The following is a 7,924-nucleotide window of genomic DNA, read 5'->3' as shown; positions in this document are numbered from 1 at the left end:
TTCAGGATGACTCCCAGTCCCATAAATTCCCCCATTATACCTGTTTTCCCTCTCCGTAACTCCAGAACATCCATGGGTCACTGCCTCCACAACAATGGTATTTCTTCCATTGCTAGAATCACAATAAGTCTATAGTAGAATACTACTAATTTTATTTTAGTCTATAGTTCATTTCCCAATCCTAAGGCCTCCAGGTTGGTGATAACTACTCTGCCATTAATTGAGGGGGTTTCAATCCCGTACATCCATTGGATGGGACTCTCTTGCTTGCAGTTGTAGGCACTCTTGGTTCCTTGGTATGTTGTTTATCCATCATATCCACCCCATTATTTGTCCTGGTTGAGTCCATTGAACTGGAGAGTAGGTGTTGCAACTCTTTTGAGATTCAGGGCTCAGCTGGCACATGGACAGTCCAAAGATTTAAGTCTCTTGGATGTACACCTACCAACTCTAGCACTGATTATAGGTTCAGATAGAAGGACAGAAGAGTCATGTAAAAAGAAACCACTGCTGAGTCTAACTCTGTCACACTGGGGAGCAAAAATACCAGATTAGGACCCACTGGCAAGTGGCCAAATTCCTGAGCTATCTGCCCTGATTGTAGTGTCTGGATGTCTCCTTATCTCAGAGGAGCTTCATTATTTGGGATAGTATCTACTTTGGATATCAACGAGATCCTGTTGAGATGTGCATAAGCAGTACCTCTGGGATGGCCTTGTGACTCACTTTGAGGTCTCTTAGCCATACAAACTCATTTGTCTTTAGCTTTTTCCCCTTCTGGTCAAGGTCTTTTTTTTTTTTTTTCCTTTTTTCTTCTTTGCAGATGCATTGCTTGTTGGTACTTGGTAGCAATCCCTTGTTGCTAGGGAGGCTTATACCTGGGAGTCATGTCCCATGCTGGGGGAAAGTTATTGCTTTTGTATGCTGAGTTTGGCTTAAAGAGAGTCCACATTTGAGCAACAAGCAGGCTCCTAGTAGGTAACTTGTAGGCACCATACATCACTAGGCTAAGTTTCCATTTCAAGAGCAAAGGCTCATAAGCATAATCAATAATATCAAGGGTCCTTCAATGGACCATCCCCCTTCACAAGTAATTGTCCTTGTACTTGGGGTATTCTTGTTGTTCCATTCTTATGTGCTCCTGCATTACTCTAAATCATTCCATGGATATTTTCTACCAATTGGATGACAGATATTTAGAGACCAGAAACTCTTTTTTTCTTATATTTTTTCCTTTTCCCTTTGACTGTCATAATATGTGATCACAGTTTGACACTTGGTAGAAAATGTTTTCCTTCCCACCCTCCCTCTTCTTTTGGTGACTGTAACTCTAAATCATGATAGCTTTTTCCAGGGACCGATTTCCTCTGATTATTTGGAAGGAGTCACTGTTTTTCATGCTGCTAAATGTGTTCATCTGGGTTCTCTTCTTGACCTTCTCTCTGCTGTCTGAAATATCACTTCCATGTAGATGATGCCATTACATCCCTTATTTATTCCCCTCCTACAACTACCCATGTGACCTTCACAAAAACGGTCATTTTACCTGGTTAAGCTAGAACCACATCCTGCCTTCCTTATTTCATAGAGCTCTACCACCATGGAAAGGAGAGGGTAAGTGTGAGAAATATTGTGTAGGTAAAGTGTACAGGGTGTGGCCTGAGTGATTGTGGAGAGGAAAGCAGAGGGGGGAAGCAAAAAAGATTCTAAGGTTGAAGCCCAAGTGATTTGGAAGATAGTAACAGTAGTAGCAGAAATGAAAAACTCATCAAACTGGTCAGTAATAGCTAGTGAGTTTGAATCCAGACCATTAGTACTTAGGATATAACTTAAGGTATTTGAAACAGAATAATTGGAAGCTGACACTTGGCCTGAGAAGGTTTCTGTCTGAGCTACTCTGAATTATTTTTAACGATTTCTCTGGTACAGCATTGTGTTGTGTTTTTAGCATCTTATCTTCTTGATTAGGAGCAAATTTTTCATTCCTTAGCCTGTCATTTTTCGAGGAGGTTTTAAAGGGAATTTTTAATGTACAAGTAATTATTTATGGTGATGAGAACTAGTTTTGAGAACACATGAATGAATAAAGCTTAGTAATTTAGGATTTAGCTTTGTAAAAGCATATTGAAAAATATTAAACTGTTATACATGCACTTTCAATATTATAATATAAATATAAAACACAAAACATCCAATGTGAAACATTGATCATCCATGTCTGACTTTGATTTAGATGTTATGTTATATTTATTGTAATGAACAGCTAAAATTTTGTCAATGATTGTAGTATATCTTATTATTTCTCACTAAAACCTTTAGGAAAGTAAAAAATCTAGTATTAAAAGTAGTTCTTTTTTCTTCTTGAATATTCTAAAACATGCCAGTTTGAATTAGCCTTCAGGTGTTCAAGGCATAAAAGATATATAAATAAGAGTATACAGAATATGTTTAAACACATTTATGATGTCTGTTTACAGTTATGACAGAAATACCTTCAACTTTCAGATACTTAGAAACATACCCTAAATAAACATAAAAGGTATGACAGGCCAAGTTACTTCTTAGTAAAAATAATACATCACAAAACCAATTTTTCACTATATTCTTAAAAGCATTCAAAAAACTATTTGCATCTTCTAATTGTCAAATAGTATATTCATGTGATAGAAGATAGAAGACAACTTGTAGAAATTTTAAAAATCTTGAACTATTCTAATTCTTAAAATAAGAAATTATTGTTGTTTGAAAATATGCTTCACTTTTCACCTCAAATTCACTTTAAATGCTTGACATATAATCTAGCACCCAAAATATGTCTAGCTAAATTATTTGATAGTATTATGGAGTGCTACTTCTCTGGATAGACATGTTTCACACAACAGTTTTCAATTAATGTTGGAAAAACCATTACTTGATAATTTTAATCACAATTAATGATTGACTGATTAGTGAACCAACAATTTATTCTGTATTGTGGATGGTATACAGACCTATAGAGAGAATGATCTGATAATTATCTACTGTGTAATTATGCTCATTGGTAATAGTTAAGCCAAAAATTTGATATATAGTCTCTTCAATTGCAATACATGTTTCCATGTGATGTGGTCAACAAATAAATATGTACATAATGTCAAGCTTTTTTGTTTTCTTTCCCTCCCTCCTCCCTCCCTTCTCCCTCCCTCCTTCCTCCCTCTCTCCTTCCTTCCTCCCTCCCTCCTTCCTTCCTCCCCCTCTGCCTTCCTTCCTTCCTTCTTTCTCTCCTTCCTTCCTCAGTGATTCAGGGATTGGTTATTACAATAAAGAGAATGTAAGGGGAAAAGTACAAACTGACCATTAACACCAATGCTGGTCCTCATTTCATAGGGTTACAAATAAGGATATTATTCATTTTTGTGATACTCAATTTTCTTTAGAATGTAACTCAAAGCCTTAACTTGAACTTGAGGTATATACACAATACATACCCAACATTATGCAAATTACTTTTCATAAATAACATTACACTTTAAAATATTGAAAACTGAGTATCTGTGCTGATTTACATTTTCACTTAATGAACAAGAAGAGAACAACATGCAATTAGGGAAGTTTAAACTGATAATAAAGCTCTTACAGTTAGTGTCTTCATCTCCCTTTTTATAGGCATACCTCATTTTACTGTGTTTCAGCTTAGTGAGTGTCACATATTTTACATTTTTTACAAAATGAAGGTTTGTGGCAGTCCTGCATTGAGAAAGTACATCAGGGCCATTTATCTAACAGCATGTGCTCACTCCATGTCCCTGTGTCACATTTTGGTACATCTCATAATATTTAAAATCTTTTCATTAGTATTGTATCTGTTATGGTGATCTGTTATGAATGGTACAAAATTTGATGTAATTGTTTTGGGGTGCCATGAACCACATCCATGTAAGATTGTGAATTTAATTGATAAATATCATCTATGTTCTGACTGCTCCATTGACATGCTATTTCCCTGTTTCTCTCCTTCTCTATGAACAACCCCATTCTCTGAGATATTGAAATTTGGCTGATTAATAACCACATAGTGGCCTCTAAGTGTTCAAGTGAAGGGAAGAATCACACATCTCTCACTTTAAATTAAAAGCTACAAATGATTAAGCTTAGTGAGGAAGGCATGTCAAAAGCTAAGATAGTCTGAAAGCTAGGCCTCCTGTGCCCAACAGTGAGCCAAGTTGTAAATGCAAAGGAAAAGTTCTTGAAGGAAATTAAAAGTGTTACTCCCGGGAACATACAAATGATATGAAAGTGAAATAGTCTTACTGCTGATATGGGGAATGTTTTAATGGTCTGCAAAGAAGATCAAATCAGCCACAACATTTCCTTAAGCCAAAGCTAATCCAGAGCAAGTCCCTAACTCTCTTCAATTTTAGGAAGTCTGAGAGAGGTAAGAAGCTGTAGCAGAAAGTTTGAAGCCAGCAGAAGTTGGTTCATGGGGTTTAGGGAAAGAAGCCATCTCCATTACATAAAAGTACAAGGTAAAGAAATAAGTGCTGATGTAGAAGCTGCAGCAAGTTATCCAGAAGATCTGGCTAAAGTAATTGATGAAGGTGGCCACACTAAACAACAGATTGTGGATCTAGACCAGAGAGCCTTCTATGGGAAGACAATGACATCTAGGACTTTCATAGCTAGAGAGAAGAAGGCAATGCTTGACTTCAAAGCTTCAAAGGACAGGATGACTCTCTTTTTAGGAATTAATGTAGTTAGTGACTTTAAGTTGAAACTAATGATCATTTAGCATCTTGAAAATCCTAGGGCTCTTAAGAAGTATGCTATCTACTTTACGTGTGCTAACTAAATGGAATAACAAAGCCTGGATGAAAACACATCTGTTACAACATGGTTTACTGAATCTTTTAAGCCCACTGTGGAGACCCACTGCCCAGAAAAAAGATTCCTCTCAAAATATTCTTTTCATTGACAATATATCTGGTCATCTAAGAACTCTGATGGAGATGTATGAGATGAATGTTGTTTGATGCCTGCTAACACAATATCCATTCTGCAGCCCTTGGATCAAGAAGTCATTTCAACTTTCAAGTTTATTCTTTAAGAAACACATTTTGTAAGTCTATAGCTGCCATCAATCATGATTCCTCTGTTGGCTTTGAGCAAAGTAAATTAGGAAAGTAGGAAAGTACCTTTACTGTTTTTGAAGTGTGCCAATATTCAATGTAAAAGCAGTAATAGTGTCTCTTTCACAACTTTACAAATTATAGGAAAATGATTTTCCCCCTTCTTTACAGAACTCTCACCCCCCCTCGCCCCAAAGCTGAGAGGGCTCCATTACGTCTGAAATATAGCAGTAAGGAGGGAAAAGGGAGAGCAGGAAGGAGGGCTGGGGCTCTTTGGGAAGCCAGAAGGCTTTCTTCCACATTTAAAGTCCAGGCTGAGTTCCATAAGACCTGTGACCTCTATGAGGAAGGCTCAGCCCATGCAGACATTTGACACACTGTGCCAGGCTCTCTCTCAAGGCCAGCAGTCTACTAAAGGCCTGTAGCATGGTACTTGTGACTGGAAGGCCACAACATGGCAGCTTTGTGAGAATAAGAATATGAGGCAAGCCTGAAACTTAAATCCATTTCTCTAAAAAGGGCCAGAAAAGAGGCTATGGACAGTGGCCATATGGTGCTTTAGGTTTAGAAATTCCATCTTTATCTCAGTTCACACACAAAAATTTTTTTTAAACAAGAAATCAGAAACCAAACTTTTGATTCCATTTCAGCTGTAAAAGGATTCACTAGTCTAGATGCCAGTAAAAATGTTTGTGATTCATGGGAGGAGGTCAAAATATCAACATTAATACGAGTTTGGAAGAAGTTGATTCCAATCCTCATGGATGACTTTGAAGGATATAAGACTTCAGTGGAGGAAATAACTGCTGATGTGTGGAAATAACAATAAAACTGGAATTAGAAGTGAAGCCTGAAGATGTGACTGAATTGCTGCCATCTAATAATAAAACTTTAAGGGAAGAGGAGTTGCTTCTTATGAATGAACAAAAATAGTGCTTTTTGGCAAGGGATCTACCCCTGGCAAAGATGCCATAAACTTTGTTGAAATGACAACAAAGGCTTTAGAATATTATGTAAACTTAAGTGATAAAGCAGTAGTCAAACCATAGTTTCATACCTAATTTCCTTGAACTAATTCTCCTAAAGCATTTTGAAACATGAGCAGGGCTTAAGAGTATTGACCACAATTTTGAAAGTAGTATTGTGGATAAATGTTATCAGACAGCTTTGCATGCTACAGAAAAATCTTTTGTAAAAGGAAGAGTCAATCAATATGGCAAACTTCACTGTTGTCTTATTTTAAGAAATTGCCACAGTTATCCCACCCTTTAGCAACCACCACCTTAATCAGTCAGCAGCCATCAACATTGAGGTAAGACACTCCACCAGCAAAAAGATCATGACTTGCTGAAGGCCCAGATAATGGTTAGCATTTTTTAGCAATAAAATATTTTAAAACTGAGATATATACATTATTTTTTATACATAATGCTATTATTGCACACTTAATAGACTACGGTGTAAGCATAACTTTTATATGAACTGAACTGGGAAACGAAAAAACTAATTTGACTCGCTTTATTGCGGTGGTCTGGAATAGAGCCTGCAATATCTACGATGTATGCCTGTGCTTACCAAAGGCTACACAATATCCTGAGAGGATTCCTTATGAGAAAAATGTCAATCATAGCTTTAAGACCTTACTTTGGAAGCAATGCATGAGAGAGCACATTGGAAGGTGAGACTTCATCTTTGTTTTCAAAGAGGAGGTTTTAATTTTTCTTATTGAAAAGTTAAAGTCAGATTATTATAAATATATCTGAACCATTAATTTATGCAGCTTTCAGTTAAAAATCCAGCCCTTGGTTTCTAAAGAGACTGTGTGAAGAGGTCAGTAGAAATCATCTCATCTTAAATCATCCATTCAAATCCTTGGCACCATCCTTCTCCTGTAAGAGCACAGCCTGGATATGCTTCTGGTGATCTTTAATAGAAATGGGTTTCAAAAACTGGGAACTTTCTGCCTCCCTATACATTCTTTAACATTTTGTTCATTAGCAAAAATCAGCAATCCAGCTTTTCTTAGGTCCTCATGCACTAACATTTTATACAGTTCTTCTCTAATTACAGAAATCCTTTGACTGTCCTATCCACAACTATTACAAACTCAGTGTTAGTAAAGTAAGTGTCCTGGGAAAAACGATGAGATCCTTGGCTTCCAATATCCCACATTAGGAAATGTATATTATTAATGACCATCTCTTCTACATTGTTTCATATTATAGGGGATGTGTGTATAGTTTCAAAGAAAACTAGAAAAGAATGGTAGTTTCCCCAGCATTACCCAACCCAGCAATGATAACTTTGTGCTTCTGGGGATTAACAGTCTCCATATCCCAGTGAAGAGAATTCCCATGATCCATCTGTAGGCTCCCCTTCCAGCTACCTGGGCTGCCTGACCTCCTCTGGTTTGGGCTGGGTGGAGGAAGGAGAAGGACCAAAGCCTCTGCCTGTACTACTTCCCCTCCTTACAACTGGGGACCCTGCCACTGCCTCCAGAGCACTTACCAAGCTCAGCCCATGGGCTATGGTCCTACCCCATGTCCTGGCAGTTTTGATAACAGAAATTTCTTGACCTCCTGATTCCAATCTAGTCTCTGTCTACCCTGCTAGTGGGTTCAATCCACCTGCCTCCATCTCCTTTACCCTTTCTCTAAATGAAAGATTTTGGGAAAGCTCAAGGTATCAACAGGTTAAACTGCTTTGTTGAAGTTGAGGTGTGGTACAGTCAAAAGACTTGCTACTGCAAATAGAAAGAAGAGAGCTTTATTAACAATATAACAATCTGCAAATAGGGCAACACCACATAAAAACAGGTG

The 7,924-nt window shown here is 37.4% G+C and overlaps 1 pseudogene; it reads right to left on the bottom strand.

Annotated features, from left to right (window-relative positions):
• Positions 1-6,956: 6,956 nt before the first annotated feature.
• LOC105745177 (ADP-ribosylation factor-like protein 5A pseudogene) lies at positions 6,957-7,461 on the bottom strand (annotated as a pseudogene).
• Between the last annotated feature and the right edge of the window lie 463 nt (positions 7,462-7,924).

Source organism: Dasypus novemcinctus, chromosome 16 (assembly GCF_030445035.2).
Source record: "Dasypus novemcinctus isolate mDasNov1 chromosome 16, mDasNov1.1.hap2, whole genome shotgun sequence".
NCBI lineage: Eukaryota > Metazoa > Chordata > Mammalia > Cingulata > Dasypodidae > Dasypus > Dasypus novemcinctus.
Note: the sequence above shows the minus strand (reverse complement) of the source record. Positions and strands in the feature narration are given on the sequence as shown.